This window comes from Phyllobates terribilis, unplaced genomic scaffold, assembly GCF_046119375.1.
Source record: "Phyllobates terribilis strain yellow unplaced genomic scaffold, ASM4611937v1 Scaffold_34__1_contigs__length_13252353, whole genome shotgun sequence".
Taxonomy (NCBI): Eukaryota; Metazoa; Chordata; class Amphibia; order Anura; family Dendrobatidae; genus Phyllobates; species Phyllobates terribilis.
This window is the reverse complement of record NW_027362794.1, coordinates 6,429,225-6,454,576: the sequence shown is the minus strand read 5'-3', so window position 1 is coordinate 6,454,576 and position 25,352 is coordinate 6,429,225.

Here is a 25,352-nt window from a genome sequence, read left to right as displayed (position 1 = left end):
AGCCGTTGGTGGAATTGCGATCCACCCGCAGCTGTTAACCACTTAAATGCCGCTATCAATCTCTGACAGCGGCATTAGCCCCGCCCATCGGTGACCTGTCACGTGATCGCGGGTTACCGATGCGTGGGCATGGCAACCCGGGGTCTGCAGCAGACCCCTGTGGTTGTCATGTCTTGCTTGCTATTAGCGCCACCGAGTGGTTGGCGCTCATAGCACATGAGCATTTCTGCTACATAGAGGCAATCTGCTCATCGCCTTTCTGAAGCCGAGCCGATCAGGTAACTGCAGCTTCTGGTCTCCTGTGGAGACTATTGAAGAGGCAGAAAGTGGAAAAAAATGTTTTTAAAAATATGAAAAAGGTAAAACAATATATAAAAGTTTAATTCGCCCCCTTTCGCCCCATTCAAAATAAAATAATAATAAAGAAAAAACACATATTTGGTATTGCTGCGTTCAGAATCGCCCATTCTATCAATATAAAAAAAAGAATTAATCCGATCGGTAAACAGCGTAACGAGAAAATTCTAGACGCCAGAATTATGTTTTTTGGTCGTCACAACATTGAAATAAAATGAAATAACGGGTGATCAGCTCGACACACAAAAAATAAGCCCTCACTTGGCCCCAGATCCCGAAAAATGGAGACTCTACGGGTCTCGGAAAATGGCGCCATTTTTAGCAAACTTTGGATTTTTTTTTCACCACTTAAATAAAAAAGAACCTATACATGTTTGGTGTCTACAAACTCGTAATGACCTGGAGAATCATAATTGCAGGTCAGTTATAGCATTCAGTGAACCTGGTAAAAAAAAAACAACCGTGGAATTGCATTTTTTGTTGCAATTTCACCGCGCTTGGAATTTTTTTCCCCGTTCTCCAGTACACGATATGGTAAAACCAGTGATGGCGTTTAAAAGTACAACTTGTCCCGCAAAAAATAAGCCGTCACATGGCAATATTGACCTAAAAATAAAAAGGCTATGGGTCTGGGAAGAAGGGGAGCAAAAAATGAAAATGCAAAAATGGAAAATGCTCTGGTCATTAAGGGGTTAAAAAGCCTCCCATGTAGAGGAGTTTTGTATCACTACCACTTAGCTAAAGGGAGAAGATTAATATATAAGTAAGAGGAGTGGAGTGGCCGATGGAAAAGGGAATAAAACCAATCCCAGATTCAGAAGAACAGCGGCATTTACACCAAATAAATGTCACATATTTATGACAAGTGACAGATCCTATTTAATGTGATTGTTTCTGTGACAAAACAGACATTTTCTGCTGTTCTATAACTCCTTTCCATATAAATGTATTGTGGGCTCTAGATGGTACCGTGTATGCTATCATTGTAATCTCCATTACTGGATAGAATTAGAGAAGAAAGACTAAGGCTCGAAGCTGTGACAAAAAATTATCAAAAGTGACTGCAGATTTTATTTGTATTTTTTTTAGAAAAAAGGAGTTAATAACCTGACTGGGGTCTTACATCTTCAAGCAACTATTCCCAATCATCCGGGGAATCTACAAGAAGAAATGTCTTGTTTGCAGCCACTGATTTCTCTGCCTCCATTCAGTCCACAGTTGTGGATTTGTCCGGCTGAATCTTCCATGAGGCTTTTCCTCCATCACTGACTGCGAGGATCCATCACAGAACTGCCATAGATTCAGCTTATGTGCTCAGACATCACTGGGAGCCCCCCAGCAATGTATACATGACATTGCCAGAACAGACCACCCCACTGTATCCAGAGCTGATCACTCCGTACTAGGACCCTGTAATAGAAGTGGACGGCCTCCACACACAGGGAGCAGCTGTGGACGTGGTCCTGTGCCGGCTTCATTAGGGCAAGGTATATAGAGGATCTCATCTGTACCGAGAAGCCGGACGAGCAGTCCTGCAGCAGAAGTGACCGAACACTGCGAGGGTCAGTACCTAGGACCACCTCTTGGGAGGAGGACGATGTTTTAATGCATTATAAAAACTTAGGACACTATAGTCCTGATTGATCAATGCAATTATGCCAGAATTCTGGTGTAAATCACTTTGAAAAGTCACAATTTTTGTGCATTGTTGAGTTGATCAAAAATGTTGTGACTTTTGGTGTTTTCACGTCAGTTTTGCCCAGCTTCACCAAAATGGGCAGAGTTGGGGCAGGATGGAAGTGTGGCACCACAGCTTGTCTAATTCATAGCGAACTGTGGCTTCCCTTACACCAGAAATCTTACTCCAGTCCATGACTGGAGCAAGATTTGTGGCAAGGTGCACGCACCACTTGTCAGAAGCGCATAATTCATGCGCCACTTAATGAATCTGGACCGTCTGACTCCAGCACGCTCCCTCATCAAGAGCAGCTTGAATATGGCCAGTCTTAATGAATCCCTGTCCTAAGTGCTTTATTAGTTAAAGAATAACCGTTGTTTTAATTTTTGTTTTGTAAATTAATATTACACATGATAATAAGTAATTTTATAATCTTATCAGAGAAGTCTTCTTTTTCCTGCTGGATTGATCTTTCAGTCTCAATTCACGGTAACATCTGTAAAATCTGTATTCAGTGAAGACAAACTTTCCTATTAGTGAGATAGATGACAGTTAGTGCTATTAATACTCTTTAAAGAAGGAAGGGGGAGGAGCTAGCAGAAGGGGGAGGAGCTAGCGGAAGGCACAGACCTTCTGCTGCAAGTTCTCCTGAAACCACAGTTACTTCTCCATGGAAGATTGCAGCTGGTGTTTATACATAGAATCCTAGAACATTAGAATTGGAGGAACCTCCAGGGTCCTAGTGTCCAACCCCTGCTCAATGCAGGATTCACTAAACCATCTCAGACAAATGTCTGTCCAGCCTCTGTTTGAAGACTTCCATTGAAGGAGAATTCACCACCTCTCGTGGCAGCCTGTTCCATTGAAGAACGCACCAAATCTGCAGCGTGTGCACACAGCCTTGTTGTTCTTTTGGTCACAGGCAGGTCTTTGCACAGTCCTGAATGATAAGTACAGCACATACACGCTAAGGCTATGTGCACACGTAGCAGATTTGATGCAGAGCGTTTTTGCCTCTCTCTGGCGGAAGAAAACGCATGCAGATTTACATGCAGATTTACATGCAGATTTACATGCATTTTTTCTGCCAGACAGAAGTGTTTTTCCAGCATTTTTTCAGCGTTTTCGCATGCGTTTTTTCAAGCACTTTTCCAAGTGATTTTGAGCATAACTTGGAAAAGTGCTTGACAAGTTGGTCACACAATATAAATCCATGCAACCGGCATGGATTTATATTGTGTGACCAACTTAGATGCTTTAAATGCTGCATCTATAGTAAAAAAAAAAAAGAATTAAAAAGTTAAAAATAAAAAACAAACCTGTATACTCACCTCTCCAGTCTCCTCCCGGCGGCGTTCTCTCTCTTCAGCGTCCCGCGGTATACTGGCAGGACCTGCGGTGACGTCATTTAGTCAGCTGATGGTCACGCGACCATCACCTGACCTCTGACGTCAGCGGTCACGTGACCATCAGCTGACTAGATGACGTCACCGCAGGTCCTGCAAGTACACCGCTGGACGGCGAGGAGAGAGGATCGCCCCCGGGAGCAGACCGGAGAGGTGAGTATACAGGGTTTTTTATTTTTAACTTATTTATTTCTTTTTTTCACCGCTTGGTAGCCGGGATGAAGAGGAGTTGTAGTCTCTTCTTCATCCTGGGTACCACACGCACCCCGATTACGCTGCAAATTCTCGGCCATTGAATTTAATTGAAACGCAGCAAATCCACATATACCTGCGGGGTTGCTGCTTTTCAATGGCCGCGAATTTGCGGCGTAATCGCGGTAGAAATGGTCATGCTGCGTTTTGCAACGCAATGTGAATTCGGCGCGCTAATTAGCGCATCATGTGCACAGCACATCCGAATTCACATTGCTTTGCATGGCAGACGGTTTTACAAGCGTTTTCATGGGCACATAGCCTAAGAGCGGGGAGCGGCTCTAGTGTCACCTGCTGGGATGGCACAATCACTGTCACCAGGATACAGGGGACATTATCAGAAAGGAGGAGATGACGTCTCTTCCCTCTCGCCTATCAGAGAATAGATTGCTGTATATGGGGGGCCTTATCCTCCTCTATTACACATCACTCAGTTCCTAAAGGGAATGATTTGACCATAATACAATATATTTGAGTGGGGCCAGTGCTCCAGTTTTATGTTCATAATGTTGAATGGAGATTGATCAGTTCCAGTGTGTCTGAATAGGGTCCGAGCCCACATCTCCTGAGCTCAGGCTTTATACTGAGCATCACTGTCACGGACGTCAGATGAGAAGGGCATGGAGCACGATGTGGATGGTTGCCTCCGTATCCGCCATTACCTGGACTGCTAGCTTTACCTGGACACTCTGGATCAGCTCCTCCGTCTTGTCGAGACCTCTAAGGGCCTGTTCACACAAGCAGATAAAATATCATTCAGAGTTTCATCCAGAAAAGTGGGAGAATTCTTTTCTCACTTGTCATCCATGTGCAGTCCAGATCTAATCTGGCTTTTTAACCATTTACAGTTTCCAGGGCTACAGGATTGCAATGTATCTGTATAAAGCAGATTTTTTTCTGTACCCATAGACTTGAATGGGTGAATCTTGTCTGACGGATGAAACGAGGACATGCTGCCATTTTCTTTCTTTATTTTTTGCTCACACACAGATTCGATCAGTGACAAAAAAAAAAAAGACTCATCTGCACTTTCCCATTGAATAGCATTGGTCTGAGTGCTGTCCATTTGTTCCACAGACAACTTTCCTACTGAAAATACATTCGTGTGAACGAGTCCTAAGAAAGACATTGTAATTGGTTATTAGATGTTGACTGAAGTTTGGCTCTGAAAATGCAGGGCTCTTAAAGACGTTCTCTAATACTTTAATGCAGATGATTTATGCATAAAATAGGTCGTCTATATCAGATGGTTGTAGGTCCGACTCTTGGCTCCCCACCAATAAGTTGTTTATAGCTCTGGCAACGGCCGGATGTAACTTGTGCACAGAGCGCACCCCAGTGGCCACTGCCTGGTGCTGCAGATCACCTCCGGTACTCCTCAATAGCTGGTCTGCACCCGGCAGCGGCCGCAGTGTACGGAGCGGTTTTGTTCCACTTTGAACATTGCCTGCATCTTGCCAGAGGTGATGACAGCTGATCATCGGGGGGCCGATGGTTGGACCCCCACCTATCTTATATTAATGACCTATCCAGTGGAGTATAAAAGTGTTTGATAACTCCTTTTAAAATCTTGTTTCCATACCATTGTCTTATACAGCGTGTATCTGTGTTCTTTGTGTAACCAGATCGGCCTGACCTCTGATGGTTCTTCTAGGCCTCTATTACAGCTCTTACAGCCCCAGCATGCATCATTTGTGCTGGAGAGGAATATGAAGATGCAGGAGCAAATAGAAGAACAATTAGGAAAGCTTGGATTATTAGAAGAGCAAAAAATGCTCATAGTGGAGGTGAGCCTATTATTATTATTTTATTTTTTTTTTAACTTTCATTTTTATATTTTTTTATTTTTAGGACATTTGTTTCCTCTCTTCAGAAAATAACAGTAGATAAGATTGATTAAAGCTTCTGGAAAGGTGTTCAATAACGTCTGATCAGGTGGCTGGTTTGTAATGGTTGTTCCATCTTACCAATCCCTCTCTCCTGCGGTGAATGTGACATTGTGGGATGAATATATATATATGTATATGTATATGTGAAAAGTTGTTTTCCCCTTCCTGATTTCTCATTCTTTTGCATGTTTGTCACACTTAAATATTTCAGATCTCAAAACAAATTTTAATATTAGACAAAGATAACACAAGTAAACACAAAATGCAGTTTTTAAATGAAGATCCTAATTATTAAGGGAAAAAAAAATCCAAACCTACAGGGCCCTGTGTGAAAAAGTGATTGCCCTCTAAACCTAATAACTGGTTGAAGCACCCTCAGCAACAACAACTGCAATCAAGTGTTTGGGATAATTGGCAATGAGTCTTTTACAACACTCTGGAGGAATTTTTGCCCACTCATCTTTGCAAAATTGTTGTAATTTAGCCACATTGGAGGGTTTCCGAGCATGAACCGCTTTCTTAAGGTCAGGACTTTGACTAAGGCTGTGTGCCCACGATGCGTTTTTGGTGCGTATTTTGGTGCATATTTGCAGCGCGTAAACGCTACAGAAACGCATTGCATACCTTATCCCATGACTTCCTATGACATTCTGCAAGTTCTGTGCACATGGTCCGTATTTTTTCTGCGCAGATTTTACTCGCAGAAAAAATACGGACATGACCAATTCTTGTGCATTTCTGCATGCGTATTTGCCTATACAATGCATTGGAAAAACGCATGGCAAATACGCATGCAAATACTAAGGAAAATTTCTGCTTCATTTCTGCATCGTGGGCACTAAGCTTAAGCCACTGCAAAGTCTTAATTTTGTTTTCCTTAAGCCATTCAGAGGTGGACTTACTGCTGTGTTTTGGATCATTGTCCTGCTGCATAACCCAAGTGCACTTCAGCTTGAGGTCATGAACAGATTGCCGGACATTCTCTTTCAGGATTTTTTGTTTAACCAGCAGAATTCATGGTTCCATTTACCACAGTAAGTCTTCCAGGTCCTGAAGCAGCAAAACAGTCCCAGACCATCACAATACCGCCACCATATTTTACTGTTGGTATGATGTTCCTTTTTTGAAATGCAGTCATACTTCTACGCCAGATGTAATGGGACATACACCTTCCAAAAAGTTCAACTTTTGTCTTGTCAATCCACACAGTATTCTCCCCAAAGTCTTGGCGATCATCAAGATTTTTTCTGCCAAAACTGAGATGAGCCTTTATGTTCTTATTCCTCAGCAGTGGTTTTCGTCTTGGAACTCTGCTATGAGTGTCATTTTTGCCCAGTCTCTTTCTTATGGTGGAGTCATGAACACTGACCTTAACGGAGGCAAGTGAGACCTGCAGTTCTCTGGATGTTGTTGTGGGGTCTTTTGTGACCTCTTGAATGAGTCTTTGCTGCGCTCTTGGGTTAATTTTGATCAGCCGGCCACGCCTAGGAAAGTTCACAAAACCACAGTTAATTTATGTTTTAAGGAGGGAGGGGGATCACTTTTTCACTCAGGGCCCTGTAGGTTTGGATTTCCTTTTCCCTTAATAATAAAAACCTTCCTTTTAAAAACTGCATTAAGTGTTTCCTTGTGTTATCTTTGTCTAATATTTAAATTTGTTTTGTGATCTGAAACATTTAAGTGTGACAAATATGCAAGGAAAGGGGCAAACACTTTTTCACACCAGTGTACGTATATGTGTGTGTGTGTGTGTGTATATATATATATATATATATATATATATATATATATATGCATATGTGTATATCTAATATATATAATCGTCTTATCCCGTCTGTCTGTCCAGGAAATCCCGCGTCGCTGATTGGTCCGGCCGCGGCCAATCAGCGACGCGGGTTTTCAGAAAAAGATGGCGGCCGTTAGCGGCTCATCTGCCGGACGGAGGTCAGCGGCGATGCAGCCGGGAGATGAGCAGCGCTAGCCGCTCATCTCCTGTCTGCTGGCAGCACAAGTACCCCGACGGGCGGCGCCGCTGACCTCCATGCGGCTACCGTCAGGAGATCAGCGGCGATGCAGCGGGAGATGAGCGGCGCTAGCCACTCATCTCTCGGCTGCTAGCAGCATAAGTACCCCAACCTGTGGCACCGCTGACCCCCATGCGGCTACCGTCGGGAGATCAGCGGCTTGGGCCGCTGATCTCCTGACGGCAAGTGTGAAGGGAGGGACGGCGCCGCTGCCCGGTCCTCAGTAATACGGTTCGCCAATCAGCGATATTGGCGCCAAATTTAAACACCGCTGTGCTGATTGGTCGCGCCCCCCGGCCACGACCAGTCAGCGATATTGGCGCCAAATTTAAACACCGCTGTGCTGATTGGTCGCGCCCCCCGGCCACGACCAGTCAGCGATATTGGCGCCAAATTTAAACACCGCTGTGCTGATTGCGCCCGGTGTACCGCATACATATTCTAGAAAACCCGATGCGTTTGAATCGGGCCACCATCTAGTGTATATATATATATATACAGTACAGACCAAAAGTTTGGACACACCTTCTCATTTAAAGATTGTTCTGTATTTTCATAACTTTGAAAATTGTACATTCACACTGAAGTCATCAAAACTATGAATTAACACATGTGGAATTATATACTTAACAGAAAAGTGTGAAACAACTGAAAATCTGTCTTATATTCTAGGTTCTTCAAAGTAGCCACCTTTTGCTTTGATGACTGCTTTGCACACTCTTGGCATTCTCTTGATGAGCTTCAAGAGGTAGTCACTGGAAATGGTTTAAACTTCACAGATGTGCCCTGTCAGGTTTAATAAGTGGGATTTCTTGCCTTATAAATGGGGTTGGGACCATCAGTTGTGTTGTGCAGAAGTCAGGTGGATACACAGCTGATAGTCCTACTGAATAGACTGTTAGCTGCTTTTTTCTTGCCATAATACAAATTCAAAGTAAAGAAAAACGAGTGGCCATCATTATTTTAAGAAATGAAGGTCAGTCAGTCTGAAAAATTGGGCAAACTTTGAAAATGTCCCCAAGTGCAGTTGGAAAAACCATCAAACGCTACAAAGAAACTGTCTCACATGAGGACCGCCCCAGGAAAGGAAGACCAAGAGTCACCTCTGCTTCTGAGGATAAGTTTATCCGAGTCACCAGCTTCAGAAATTTCAGGTTAACAGCAGCTCAGATTAGAGAGCAGATCAATGCCACACAGAGTTCTAGCAGCAGACACATCTCTACAACAACTGTTAAGAGGAGACTTTGTGCAGTAGGCCTTCATGGTAAAATAGCTAATAGGAAACCACTGCTAAGGACAGGCGACAAGCAGAAGAGACTTGTTTGGCCTAAAGAACACAAGGAATGGACATTAGACCAGTGGAAATCTGTGCTTTGGTCTGATGAGTCCAAATTTGAGATCTTTGGTTCCAACCACCGTGTCTTTGTGCGAAGCAGAAAAGGTGAACGGATGGACTCTACATGCCTGGTTCCCACCGTGAAGCATGGAGGAGGAGGTGTGATGGTGTGGGGGGCTTTGCTGGTGACACTGTTGGGGATTTATTCAAAATTGAAGGCATACTGAGCCAGCATGGCTACCACAGCATCTTGCAGCGGCATGCTATTCCATCCGGTTTTCGTTTAGTTGGACCATCATTTATTTTTCAACAGGACAATGACCCCAAACACACTTCCAGGCTGTGTAAGGGCTATTTGACCAAGAGGGAGAGTGATGGGGTGCTACGCCAGATGACCTGGCCTCCACAGTCACCAGACCTGAACCCAATTGAGATTGTTTGGAGTGAGCTGGACCGCAGAGTGAAGGCAAAAGGGCCAACAAGTGCTAAGCATCTCTGGGAACTCCTTCAAGATTGTTGGAAGACCATTTCCGGTGACTACCTCTTGAAGCTCATCAAGAGAATGCCAAGAGTGTGCAAAGCAGTCATCAAAGCGAAAGGTGGCTACTTTGAAGAACCTAGAATATAAGACATATTTTCAGTTGTTTCACACTTTTTTGTTAAGTATATAATTCCACATGTGTTAATTCATAGTTTTGATGCTTTCAGTGTGAATGTACAATTTTCATAGTCATGAAAATACAGAAAAATCTTTAAATGAGAAGGTATGTCCAAACTTTTGGTCTGTACTGTACACACACACCACACACACACACCACACACACCACACACACACACACACCGCACACATACGCGCACACACACGTGCACACACACGCGCGCACACACACGCACACGTGTGTGTGTATGTGTGTGTGTATATATATAATTTTCCAAGTGCCAATTGAAACATGTGTTCACTTTGCACTTGCATTTCTTTTAATCTCCCCACTGTCTGCCAAGTTACCTACATTATAGATCCAAATAGAATGTTAGATTCCTCTGCTGAGGCTGTTTCACGTAAGGACACGGGACGTGGTCCCCAGCATGGGACACCCATTCAGGGCCGGCATAAGGGCAGGCAGACTAGACATCTGCCTGGGGCCCCCAGCCCGTGGCGTGCCGCTATAGGGCCTGTGAGTTCGTCCCCCCGCATCGCGCATTGAACTGTATCGGCAGCGGGGGAATGACTGTGCCTGCAGAGTGGAGCTGCTGAGACGCTCTGCAGAGCATGGAGCAGCTGGAGAACGAGGATGAGTATTGTATGTATTTGTTTTTTTATACGTGGTGACCATAATACTGCAGAACTGGGGGGCTGCATTATACTGTATGGAGTGGCTGAATTATACTCTATGGGGGGGCAGAATTATACTTTATCGTGGACTATGGGTTGCATTATATTATATGTACTATATGTTTGGCTGCATTAAACTATAGGGAGGCTGCATTATACTCTATTAAGGACTAAGGAGAATGCATTATACTATATGAAGGACTATGGGGAGTGCATTATACTATATGAAGGACTATGGGGAGTGCATTATACTATATGAAGGACTATGGGGAGTGCATTATACTATATGGAGGGCTATGGGGAGTGCATTATATTATAGGGAGGGCTATGGGGAGTGCATTATACTATAGGGAGGGCTATGGGGAGTGCATTATACTATACAGAGGGCTATAGGGAGTATATTATACTATATGGAGGGCTATGGTGAGTGTATTATACTATATGTGTGGCGCCCCTGAGGGTTCGGTCGCCACAAGAGGGGATACTGCAGCCTGTCAGCAGGTGTAGTGTCTCCTCACCCAGGTAAGGAAGGTGCACTGGTCAGGACCCTGTCTTGCATCCAACACTACACACTACTGACCTATGGGAGGCAAGTATGCACCATAGCGCTGCCTCAGCAGGATCACGAGTGGGGGGAACCAAAAGTTAGGGGAACCATGTAGTGGGTGAAGGGTGTAGAACACACTTTTAGTTTGCACACATAGTTTCATATATAATAGCCAGCCATCTTAAGCACAAGGTTCTTGATTCTTGGTTCTTGGCTCCTGTTCTTTGATTGTGGTCTTTGCAGCTGACAGTGGCCTTGTGTAGGAGCCTGCAGTGTGCTGAAGATGCACAGTCCTCGTGCTCTGACCTTGACACGAGGAGCGGGTACGAGTTAACAGAGTCTCTACCCCGGTCAAGTTCCCTTGCTTAAGAAGGTCGGGAGCTATAGTGTAGCTCCATAGCAAAAGGATCCCAGGAGGATGCAGACGGAGCGGTATACGCCACCTGTCCTCGCTATACTGGCCCAGCCAGAAGGACTCCTGCTGCAAGAGGGGTACCGGCCCCCGATATCTGACTTTGTCACTTTAGGTCTCCGTCAGAGAAGCCCGGTGGGCTACAGTGGATCCCGTCGCGGGACGGACGCAACAGCAATTGCCGCCGTGCCCCAAATCTGTGGAAAGTCCAGAGGGATACCCAGCCTTTAGTCTACACACGGACAGGAGAGGTCCAAAAAGGGGAGAGTTAGGAACACTCTGAGGGTCCTGATCCAGGCACCTGAAGGACTTGGGTGCGCTGAGCCCTCATCCCTGGTGGCCGCAGTCATCCGTGAGGAGCAGGTAGAAGCCTTGCGGCTGAGCTAAAAGAACTGTGAGTAAAAGACCTGAAAGACTATCCTTATGGCCTATGGTTCCTTTATTTCTGCGCTGCACCACACCGCACCCGAGTGACCCAGGACTACTCTCCCCATCCTCCTGTTACTTCTGCCCTGAGACACAGCTCCGCCTGTGGGGAGTTATATCATCGCAAGCTGCCACAACTCCCGGCCTCAGAGGACTGCTAGCAGCGCTGGTGGCGCATCACCAGACACCGCAGGTGGCGTAGTCGATAATACCACTCAACCCTGAAAGCCCTTACATCCTTTTCAATGTGACGGCCCTGGGCACGGAACGGGTCCGGTCCACGACTGCATCCCCCCTAACATCTGACCCGGTTCCGAGTACCCCCACCATCTTTTCCCAGGGCAGGGCTGCGAGCGTCACACATATGGAGGACTATGAGGTGCATTATACTAATATGGAGGACTATGGGGAGTGCATTGTACTATATGGAGGGCTATGGGGAGTGCATTATACTATTTGGAGGAATATGGGCCACATTATACAATATGGAGCGCTGTGTGGCACATTATACAATATGGAGGACTATGGGGAGTACATTATACTATAGGCAGGGCTATAGGGAGTGCATCATACTATATGGAGGGCTATGGGGCAGTGTATTATACTATATGGAGGGCTATGGGGCAGTGTACTATACTATATAGAGGGCTATGGGGAGTGTATTATACTATATGGAGGACTATGGGGAATGTATTATACTATATTGAGGAATATGGGCCACATTATACAAAATGGAGGGCTGGGGGGCACATTATACAATATGGAGGACTATGGGCAGTGCATTATACTATAGGTAGTGTATTATACTATATGGAGGGCTATGGGGCAGTGTATTATACTATATGGAGGACTATGAGGTGCATTATACTATATAGAAGGCTATGGGGAATATATTATACTATATTGAGTAATATGGGCCACATTATACAATATGAAGGGCTGTGGGGCACATTGTACAATATGAAAGACTATGGGGCGTGCATTATACTATATGGAGGCCTATGGGGCAGTGTATTATACTATATGGAGGGCTATGGGGCAGTGTATTATACACTGTGTGCAGAAATATTAGGCAAGTTGTATATTAAAGGATTATTTTTATTATTGATCAACAACTAAGTTCTCAATCAACCGAAAAGACTCATAAATATCCAAACTTAATATTTTTGGAAGTTGGAGTGGTTTTTTTTTAGATGTGGCTATCTTAGGAGGATATCTATTTGTGCAGGTAACTATTACTGTGCAGAATTATTAGGCAACTTAATAAAAACCAAATATAATCCCATCTCACTTGTTTATTTTCACCAGGTAAACCAATATCCGTGCTCAAAATTTAGAAATAAACATTTCTGACACGCAAAAACAAAAACCAAAAAATTAGTGATCAATATAGCCACCTTTCTTTATGATGACACTCAACAGCCTTCCATCCATAGATTCTGTCAGTTGCTTGATCTGTTTTTGATCAACATTGCGTGCAGCAGTCACCACAGCCTCCCAGACACTGTTCCGAGAGGTGTACTGTTTTTCCTCCCTGTAGATCTCACATTTTATGATGGACCACAGGTTCTCTATGGGGTTCAGATCAGGTGAACAAGGGGGCCATGTCATTATTTTTTCTTCTTTTAGACCTTTACGGGCCAGCCACGCTGTGGAGTAGTTGGATGCATGTGATGGAGCATTGTCCTGCATGAAAATCATGTTTTTCTTGAACGATACCGACTTCTTCCTTACCACTGCTTGAAGAAGTTGTCTTCCAGAAACTGGCAATAGGTCTGGGAGTTGAGCTTCACTCCATCCTCAACCCTAAAAGGTCCCACAAGTTCATCTTTGATGATACCAGCACATACCAGTACCCCACCTCCACCTTGCTGGCGCCGGAGTGGAGCTCTCTGCCCTTTACTGATCCAGCCTCTGGCCCATCCATCTGGCCCATCAAGAGTCACGCTCATTTCATCAGTCCATAACACCTTTGAAAAATCAGTCTTAAGATATTTCTTGACCCATTATTGACGTTTTATTTTATGTTTCTTGTTCATAGGTGGTCGTTTTTCAGCCTTCCTTACCTTGGCCATGTCCCTGAGTATCGCACACCTTGTGCTTTTTGATACTCCAGTAACGTTGCAGCTCTGAAATATGGCAAAACTGGTGGCGAATGGCATCTTGGCAGCTTCACGCTTGATTTTCCTCAATTCATGGGCAGTTATTTTGCGCCTTTTTTGGCCAACACGCTTCTTGCGACCCTGTTGACTATTTGCCATGAAACGCTTGATTGTTCGGTGATCACGCTTCAAAAGTTTGGAAATTTCAAGACTGCTGCATCCATCTGCAAGACATCTCACAATTTTGGACTTTTCAGAGCCCGTCAAATCTCTCTTCTGACCCATTTTGCCAAAGGAAAGGAAGTCGCCTAATAATTAAGCACACCTTATATAGGGCGTTGATGTCATTAGTCAACACCACTCCTCATTACAGAGATGCACATCACCAGATTTACTTAATTGGTAGTTGGCTCCCAAGCCTATGCAGCTTGAAGTAGGACAACATGTATAAAAAGTATCAAAGTGATCAAAATACGCATTTGCCTAATAATTCTGCACGCGGTGTACTATATGGAGGGCTATGGGGCAGGGTATTATACTATATAGAGGGCTATGGGGAGTGTATTATACTATATGGAAGACTATGGGGAATGTATTATACTCTATTGAGGAATATGGGCCACATTTTACAATATGGAGGGCTGGGGGGCACATTATACAATATGGAGGACTATGGGGAGTGCATTATACTATATGGAGGACTACGGGGAGTATATTATACTATATGGAGGGCTATGGGGAGTGTATTATACTTTATGGAGGACTATGGGGAGTGCATTATACTATATGGAGGGCTATGAGGAGTGTATTATACTATATGGAGTACTATGAGGTGCATTATACTATGTGGAGGGCTATGGGGAGTGTATTATACTATTTGGAGGAATATGAGCCATATTATACAATATGGAGCTCTGTGGGGCACATTATACAATATTGAAGACTTTTGGGAGTGCATTATACTATAGGGAGTGTATTATACTATAGGGAGTGTATTATACTATATGGAGGGCTATGAGGCAGTGTATTATACTATATGGAGGGCTATGGGGCAGTGTATTATACTATATGGAGGGCTATGAGGCAGTGTATTATACTATATGGAGGGCTATGAGGCAGTGTATGATACTATATGGAGGGCTATGGGGCAGTGTATGATACTATATGGAGGGCTATGGGGCAGTGTATGATACTATATGGAGGGCTATGGGGCAGTGTATGTAACTATATGGAGGGCTATGGGGCAGTGTATGATACTATATGGAGGGCTATGGGGCAGTGTATGATACTATATGGAGGGCTATGGGGCAGTGTATGATACTATATGGAGGGCTATGGAGCAGTGTATTATACTATATGGAGGGCTATGGGGCAGTGTATTATACTATATGGAGGACTATGAGGTGCATTATACTATATAGAAGGCTATGGGGAATATATTATACTATATTGAGTAATATGGGCCACATTATACAATATGGAGTGCTGTGGGGCACATTGTACAATATGAAAGACTATGGGGCGTGCATTATACTATATGGAGGGCTATTAGGTGCATTATACTATATGGAGAACTATGAGGTGCATTATACTATATAGAAGGCTATGGGGAATATATTATACTATTTGGAGGAATATGGGCCACATTATACAATATGGAGAGCTGTGGGGCACATTATACAATATGGAGGGCTATGGGGAGTGCATTATACTATATGGAGGGCTATCGGGAGTGTATTATACTATATGGAGGACTATAGGCCTCATTATACAATATGGGGGGCTGTGGGGCACATTATAAAATATGGAGGACTATGGCATGTATTATACTAAACAAGCAAAATGCTGCCTATTCATCGAGTAATTGGATTGTTTATGCCAGAACAAAAATCCTTGTTCTCAGCAGCACATCGGCCGGTAACATGATGCTGTATGGGGACAGATTGATCTATTAGTGATTGTTCTGTATCCATCATTCTTCCTCAGCTGGTGTAAAGAGGTCGGGAAACAAGCGTCGAACGGCTTCAGTATTGTGGATTGCGCTCGTTTAGCGGCCTGATCTCAGCGCATGTAAATACAAGCTAAATGTTTGTGTGGTGCTGTATGTCAGCATTTGGGACCCCACTTTAAACTTTTCCCCAGGGCCCCACTTTATCTAAAATCGGCCCTGCACCCATTTAAATGGTTCCCGTACGCTGCACAGACTGGGAGAGAGAGGGGAGACTATTTGTGGCTTATGTAGTGGCGCTCAGTTTTGTGGACATCGGAGGGAAAGTTTTCTTTTAATTTATGAAATTCAATTCATGTCCTAAATTTAAAAAAATAATATTAGTAACAATTCAACTTTATTTTAGTCCTTAGGTTATGGGTGAGGATCTTTTGGCAGAAAGAACAGAGGAAGGACAAACGGACACAAAAACCACTCAGACATTGGCCTCTTACATAATGCCGTCTGACGCCGAGTTCAGAGTCCAATGGTTTCAGAAAGCGACCACTTTCCTAATGAGCAGCGAGTAAAGATGATCAGCTCTCCGCCATCACTGACTGTCTGCCAACTGGAGCTTGTCCATCTCTAATCATTCCTGCTCAATGGGGGCCACAAAATTTTTACTTCACAGTAATCCCTGACATCTTTTCGGAGTATATTGTATACATAGTGATCTTTATACGGCTGGAGCACTTACAGTAGCAAATCAGATGGCATGCAGGTAGCGTTGTGCGAGATCCAGTATGCCGTCCTGCTTCTATCATTAGAGGGTCCTGCTAGAGAACAGCGGCCACACTATTATACTGTGTCCAGAGTTACAGGAGTCTGTCAGATGTGGACTGCTACGTTGCAAAAAATGCTTAATAAGTTATTTTTTTTCAAACTGGATTGATATGCAAAATATTTTTAATAAAATCATTTTCTTATACTTGCAGGGTTTCTGTTTATTCAGTAATGTTGTAGCTGTTTGCTCTCACGCTGTGGATGATTGTAAATGAATACAGTTTCCTACATAATCATTGCAGCGGATCAGTTAAAAACGGGTGCCGTATGTGTTGTACCCAGGACCGGCATCACCACCCGGGCAAGTGCCTGGGCCCTGAGCGAGCAGGGGGCCCACTCACCCTCTGGGACACCAGCGCGCTATGGGGCCCATGAGTCGGCGGGGCCTGATGCCAGCGAATGGGCACTTGCACTGGGCCTTTCCCAGTGCTTTAAACTGTTTGCAATACTTACCTCTCCCTGTTCCTCTGCTGCTCCTCTGTCTTCTGCGTCTTCTTACTCTGTCACATCTCAGGGCAGAGGGCGCGATGACGTCACTACAGAGCGCCCTCTGCTGAGCAGTCCCAGTGCAGAGAGTCGGAAGACGCTGATGAGACAGGCCTGCTTCCAGCAAGGAGCGGTGAGTATTTGATTTTTTTTTTATGTAAGGAGTATTATATGGAGCTCATTATGTATGGAGTATTATATAGGGCCCATTATCTATGGAGCATTATATGGGGCCTATTCTTTATCGAGCAATATATTGGGCCCACTATTTATGGAGCAATATATAGGGCCCATACTGTATGGAGCAATATATGGGGCCCATACTGTATGGAGCAATATATGAGGCTCATTTTACTTTATGGAGCAACATATGGGGCTCATTATACTGTATGGCGCATTATGTGCGGTCCATTATTCTGTATGAAGCAATATATGGTGTCCATAATACTGTATGGAGGACCATGTGGTGTCCATAATACTGTATGGAGGACCATGTGGTGCCCATAATACTGTATGGAGTATATTCTGCCACCGATGTACGTGGGGCGAGATGTGTCTGAGGGATGTGACACGGATCTCTGTATAAGCAGTGGCATATAGCGTCAACTCACTGACCTGAATAGATGAAAACTACCGCACTCCTGAGGTGATGGTGGTGCCCAGGTAGGGTTACAAGCCCGTAGTCATGTAGAGAAGTAACCTGGCACTCAGAAGACTCATGGGTTCTTTTATAGTTTTTAATAAAGTAGTGCAGAAAAATAAACAACAGACGTTTCGGTCACATTAGACCTTCATCGGTGTACTACAAAAATAAAAATGGCAGTAAGTATCATATAGACATGTATAAATAATACAGATGTGACCAAACATGATCAAATCAAACCAATTAGTCATGAAAAAGTGCTTAAAGGGAGTACAACATGGGAAAAAAAGGATGGGAAGGGGAGGAGGATTAGGAGAGGGAATGGTGGCAGATCCTGAAATCTTATAGAAAGGAACCTACCAGTTAGCAGAAGTGGGTATATTAAAGCAGTAGCTTATTAGGTTCTGTAAGCTGTGGGGATAAAAATAAAGGCATAAATGCCATGGACCAAGGCTATTACTAGTATGGAGAGTGAGGGGATTGTCCCTATGAAGTTACCTGTAGATGTGTGGTAGCCGGACACGTTGTCCACCGTTTGTCAGGAGGTGCTATGAGGGACTGAGGACCTTATGGGTCTTAAGTAGGTAGTGGAGAGGGTTAAAGGTCACTCTCTGGGCTGATCATTGGTAGCAGTGGGATTAGAGCGCGCATATAACAATCAGAAGGATCTGAGAAGCGGAAGTAGCGTCATTTGACGTTCTTTAAGGTCCTACAACGAGAAGGGCCGGTCAGGTGACCGGAAGTGACGCACGAGTGCGTTCCACGCTATGTTGTATGCGTTCCACTGCATAAGAGTAGCGCTGGAGACAGTTTGGTAGGATGGAGGGATGTAATAGGATCAGGATAGGAGTCCAGGAGGGTAGGGGATCAGGAGGGAGGAACCGCCGAAGGAGACGAGAGGTAGAGATTGGGAAAAGGAGTTACGCCACTGTACTAATCTTGAACTACATTGTGCCACACTCTCTAAATACGTCAGAGTCCAACGTATTCCAAGGGGACTTAGAGTCCCATTACGCCCTACACTTTTCTATGACCAAGAGGACTATTGCATAAAGTTTGAACTTATTTTAAACAAATGCTCGTTTGATCTCATGACTTTAACGATTGAATTCTTACAGAAGGAAATCATGGCATCCAAAGAACAGATTTCTAGCATTGAAACTCAACTAGCATCCACGATCTCCATAGAAGAATTGAATTCTCTAAAGACCAAGGTAAATCAGAACCTGGAACAACACCGACGGGATACAGAAAACAGGAAACGACTGAAATTCATCCGTGACGCAGAGGACTACCAGAAGGATCGAGTATACAAATGGCGCGACTTCTCCAGCACACGACGTGGTCTGGGACAACCGGGTCACTCCTCCACCGACCTTTCCTCTTCTGGCTCGGAATTGGACAGACCAAATCACCCATCCACCTCTACTCATTATTTAGGTTTTCGGAAGAAGTACAACCGAAAAAGAGGAGGACGAGGAGAGGCGGTACCAACAGTTGGCGACAGGAGCTTCGTCAGGGTTACACGCTCCCAGGTATGACCCCATTAGTTGTGAACATTTCGTCACGATCCCTCAGCATAGCGGAACTATCGGTGTTACAGAAAGGCCTGTCTTTCTGCCCGTCTTACAAGTGTAATACTTTTGGTTTAGAGATGGATTTACAAAGGTTTTTCAGATCTATTAGACTCAAGGCTCACTTTTCTCAGGAGGTTATTCCCAATACCACTACACCTATCATTAATCCAGTCAGCATCACAGCGGCTAGCCTAGGATTAAAGAATAAAAGTACTTATCGACCCCCCCAGAACTACCATGCTGCAGAAACTTTCATCGATTTTATTAAACAATCTTTCCAAAAATTACGATCAGATATTGATTTAGGCCAGTTACATTACCAACAGAATCTGTCCTCTTTGGACAGACAAGCACTAAAAACACTCCAATCTGATTCTTCCATTATCATCAAATCAGCGGACAAGGGCGGGGCGATAGTAGTAATGGACAAATCCACCTATCTGAATGAGATTCATAGACAACTAGACGACAACTCAGTTTATGAGAGACTTACACACGACCCCACCTCCACTATTAAGGAGGCTATCTCCAAAACCCTGGAACATCATTGCCTTAAGGGAACAAATGACAACAAAACCCGTGAATTCTTAACCAATACCTTCCCAATTACTCCAGTGTTTTATACCTTACCGAAAATTCACAAGAATCTCGAAAACCCCCCGGGCTGTCCGATAGTCGCTGACACTAATTCCATTCTATCATCTTTAGCGATTTTCTTGGAAAAAATATTGACCCCTTTGGTTAAACACTATTATTAAAGAAATCGCACAGATCCACCCAGAATCCTTATTAGTCACATTTGATGTCAATAACCTATATACCTCCATCCCACATGAGAAAGGGATCACTTGTGTAAAAAACCTACTGGCTATTTCCCATACACCACCAGAGATCAACCGCCTCTGCCTAGATCTTTTAACCTTGGTCCTATCTAAAAATTTCTTCTTATTCCAAGACACTTTTTACCTACAGAAACAGGGTACCGCAATGGGGTCTAATGTAGCCCCCCCGTATGCTAACTGCTACATGTCAAGATTTGAGGAAGAGGTAGTATACACAAATCCACTATTCAAGACCCACTCTAGGTTATGGAAGTGATACATAGATGACATTTTCTGCATTTGGACAGGGCCCATGGAGACTTTGACACAATTTTTTGAAATTCTGAACTCATCCTGGGATGGTCTTGGTTTCACCATGTCTTCCAGTAGACAATCTATTCATTTCCTTGATACCACCATCATCAAAGATGAGCTGGGCTTCCTCTCTACTGACTTGTATGTGAAACCCACAGACAGAAATAGTCTTCTACACTACACGAGCCTTCACCCGAAATCCATCTTTACCTCAGTACCCAGATCAGAATTCCACCGGGTTCAACGCATTGTTAGTAACCCCTCTACACAGGATGTCAGGATCACTGAGATGAGGGAAAAAATTCTTAACATGGCTGGTGGATAACCTCTGTCATCTCGAGCCTTAGAGCCCACTACAAGCACTCGTCTTACTTCTAACAAACGCATACCATTCGTCCATACTTACCATCCTATGGTTTCAATATTACATAAAAAGATCAGGCAACACTGGAACATATTGAAAACAGCTTATCCAGCAGTTCCAGAATTTAAGGTCCCGTTCTTACCATGTTATAAAAGATCCACCAACCTCTGTGACCAACTCGTCCACTCAGACATCGGTACCACTAACACTCAACCAAGACAGAGATTCCTATCCACACCGAAACATTGGACTTTTCCATGTTTACAATGTCACCAATGCAATAACATTATCCGAGGAGATACTATCTATCACCCACAATCAGGCAAACAGTATAAAATTAGGGATTATTTCACATGCAACTCTTCCTACGTGGTTTACTTTTCAAAATGCCCTTGTGGCCTGATTTATGTGGGGGAGACTACTCAGTGTATCAAAGATAGGATCTCTAAGCGTAAATCAACAATATGTTGTAAAAATTTACTCTTACCAGTTCCCTTACATTTTGTGACAGACGGTCATCTGGTGTCACAACTCAAATTCCAGGTGATTGAACATGTCCCCCCTCCCAGACGGGGAGGAGACCGAATCCGTTTGTTAAAACGCAGGGAGTCTTTTTGGATCCATGAGCTACAATCACTATCCCCTAAAGGACTCAATAAAGAATATGATCTTAGCTCATTCACTTAGTTAGCAATTAGCTCATGCAATCATATTGAACATGGGCTTAACTATGGCATTTAACAGGGACCTTTGATTTTCTACATATTATACCGTTTATCCAAGGGACTACTAACTCAGTTGTCATTATCATATTGACCTATATGGGATACCCTGTTATTGTAATCATTACTCTGATTCTCTGATGTCTTGAAATATGCGATGCCTTGCTGATATGATCTATATTATTCTATGCTGGTTTAATGATGCATACTATGATCATGTTATTTATACCCTTTTTCTCATTTTCTTTAGATCCCATCCTAATTGGTGTTCCTCCCTCCTGATCCCCTACCCTCCTGGACTCCTATCCTGATCCTATCACATCCCTCCATCCTACCAAACTGTCTCCAGCGCTACTCTTATGCAGTGGAACGCATACAACATAGCGTGGAACGCAATCGCGCGTCACTTCCGGTCACGTGACCGGCCCTTCTCGTTGTAGGACCTTAAAGAACGTCAAATGATGCTACTTCCGCTCCTCAGGTCCTTCTGATTGTTATATGCGCGCTCTAATCCCACTGCTACCAATGATCAGCCCAGAGAGTGACTTTTAACCCTCTCCACTACCTACTTAAGACCCATAAGGTCCTCAGTCCCTCATAGCACCTCCTGACAAACGGTGGACACCGTGACCGGCTACCATACATCTACAGGTAACTTCATAGGGACAATCCCCTCACTCTTCATACTAGTAATAGCCTTGGACCATGGCATTTATGCCTTTATTTTTATCCCCACAGCTTACAGAACCTAATAGGCTACTGCTTTAATATACCTGACGCGCCCCTGGGCCTGCTGTGTCGCGCAGCGTCTCGCGCACGGGGGCTTACCCGGAACCGGATCAGATGAGGGTTGTAGTCTCCGAGTGGCGGGGACCCGGTCCGTGCCCAGGGAGTCAGACTCAGTGTGTGGCAGTCTTGATAGATGTTATTTGAGTGTCGACTACGCCACCCGTTGATTTGCAGCTATGGAGCTGCCGCTGCAGGGCAGACCGCTGAGGCCGGTGTAGAATTGTGCAGCGTGATAGTATAACCCCCAACGGGAGGGGTATGGCCTCAGGGCAGCCGACGTGGAAGATGGGGGTAGCAGGAACCACTCAGAGACGGTGCGGTGTAATTCAGGGTCTTTACTGGTAACAACGATAGACCCTCCCGGAGTACTTGCTAGCGAACGGGGCCTGGTCAGTCCTTGAGCAGATGGGATCTCCCCTGGCCAGGCGGAGTTGTAGGCCTCCCAAACTAACTGTACTCTTCTGGCTACCTTGCTAGTAGCGGATATAAGTAGCCCACGTCCCTGGGTGTACCGTGTGGTGCTCACCCGTATGGCCGGTGACTCGGGGCCTTCTATTGGCTTCCGCTCCACGATGGTGGTGCTGGTCCCACACGTGTGACCGTGCCTTCGGGTTTCTGGGCCTGAGGACCTGAAATCCCCTGCCGGTCGGCTTCTGCTGCTGGGTAAGAGTTAGTCCCCACAGCCTCGGACGCCGGGTCCGGTAAGAAAGCTTCTCAGTCAGGGCGAGCTCTGCAGCTGCCAGCCCCTGACTCGTAGTAGTATTGCTCCCACTGAGCTCCTGCTGTTTCTTCCTATGACTGTTTCTTGTCTCTACTCTCCTTGACTCCTCACCCTGCTTCAGCCCCGGGTTTATATAGGGGAAGTTCTTCCCCTCCCAAGACTGGGCAGGAGGTGTGGCATGCACAGGATCCCTGACCAAAGGACCTCCCACCTGCTCTCAGACATAACATCTCTATCACTGTGGCAACCAGACCCCTGGGGTGTCACATTCCCCCCTAGTGAAATTTAGTACTCCGGGACTAAACATATTTTAGAAAAACATAACAAGATAAAAACAATAATAATACAATAAGAAAAACATATAAAGATGGTTACGGCATGTCCGTAACCGGGTGCAGTCTTTGAAGAAAAGCAAGGTGTCCATTTCACCAAAACAGGGAGACGTAACCAGGTAGGGGTTTGTCCTACCCCGAGTCCTTAACAGTCTTTAGTCCGTCCTGGGTTACGCTCCAACTACGTACAAGGATTCCCGGTAAATCCGCCAAGGACTCCTACAAATAACTAGAAACACAAAATTATACACAAGCAACAATACACAGGTAAACATAAATAAAACAATTTATACACTTCAAATCCTCCACCGTGCGGGTAACTGGCCTCTAGTGGCCCTAGTGGACCTACGGAGCTGACTGCCTAGCCCTGAACTACAGGGTGTAGGAGCTGTCAAGGGTAAACTGGGCAGCTGTCTACCGGCTCTTTGGCTCACTAGGGATATGGCAGGCTCACTGCAAGCAGAGGGTTGATCCTCCTGGTCTGCGGGTGTGGGGTCTTCTGCCTCCTGGACCGGCTGTTCTTCCAGCTCTACCTGTTGCTCCGTAGGTGCTTGGGATGCTGGTTGGAGGAAGGTGAGTACGGGTACCACAACTGCACCATTGACTTGAGTCCAAGACCGAGGGAAGTCCCCGAGCACAGTACTAACCATATCTTCCCTTTCCTCTACGGGTCGATGGTCTTCTTGTTCCTCTTCAGGGTTCCTCAGTTGTTCGGGACACTTCTTCAGGTGGTCCCGGGATACAATAGCTGTGGTTTCCCCTCCGTCTTTACTGATGGTACAAACCTTCGGGTTCTCGTGGCTTGAGGGCAGTACGGTGTACGGGTCCTTTTCCCACTGGTCGTCCAACTTGTGGAGCCGTCTCTTCCTCTTCAAGACCTGCTCTCCGGGTACCAGGGGAACAGCGGGAGCATACTGGTTGTAAGTTTTCTCTTGTCTTTCTCTAGCCTGACAGAGACTTCGCTCCACGCTCTCCTGTATTCTCCGGTACTGCTGCTGCCTCTCTGTGTCCCAGTTTGTTTCTGGTGAAGTGTCCTCGGGTGTCAGGACTCCCATTTCCAGGTCAACAGGTAACTTACCAGGTCTTGCCCTCATTAGGTAAGCCGGGGTACAGTTGGTGGAACCTACCGGGATGTGGTTGTATAGGTCCACCAGATCGGGCAACTTCTCAGGCCACAGACTGCGTTCTTCCAGGGGCAACGTTTTTAAAAGATCCATTACCACCTGGTTCATTTTCTCACAAAGTCCATTAGTTTGCGGATGGTAGGGTGTCGTCCTTATCTTCCGGCAGCCATACAGATTGCAGAATTCCTGGAAGACCTCCGCTTCAAAGGCAGGTCCCTGGTCCGTCAGCACTTGGTCCGGGTACCCGTGTGGACGGCAAAAGTGCTGCTGGAAGGCTCTAGCTGCTGTTTGAGCCGTTAAGTCCTTGACGGGGACGACAACCAAGAACCGGGAGTAATGATCCACGATGGTTAACGCGTAGACGTAGCCACTTCTGCTTGGGGTCAGTTTTACATGATCCAAGGCTACCAGTTCCAACGGTTGCCGGGTGACGATGGACTGCAGGGGAGTCTTCTGGCTGGCACGGTCCTTCCTTCTCAGGTTGCACGGGCCACAGTCTCTGCACCACTTCTCAATGGTTCCCCTCATGCCTACCCAGTGGAATCGCTCGCGCAGCAGGAACTCCAGCTTCTTCCACCCGAAGTGTCCAGCTCCATCGTGGTATGCCTCCATCACCATGGCTGCGTCTCTTCGTGGCACCACTACTTGCCAGAGTAGTTCATGCGTCCGGGAGTTAACCATTCTGCGGCACAACTTCCCCTTGTAAAGGAACAGTCGACTCTTCTCTGCCCATAGTTGTTTGGCTTCCTCCGGAGCGTCTGGTTCAAGGCAAGCCTCCGGGCGAGTCAGCATCTCCTTCACCAGTCGGACGGCAGGGTCGCTGTCTTGCGTTTCCGCCCAGTTGTAGTGAGGTAAGGGGTTCAACGTAGCAGCCTGCTTACTCCTTACCCGGTGGGAATACTGGATAGTCCCATGACGGTGGAACG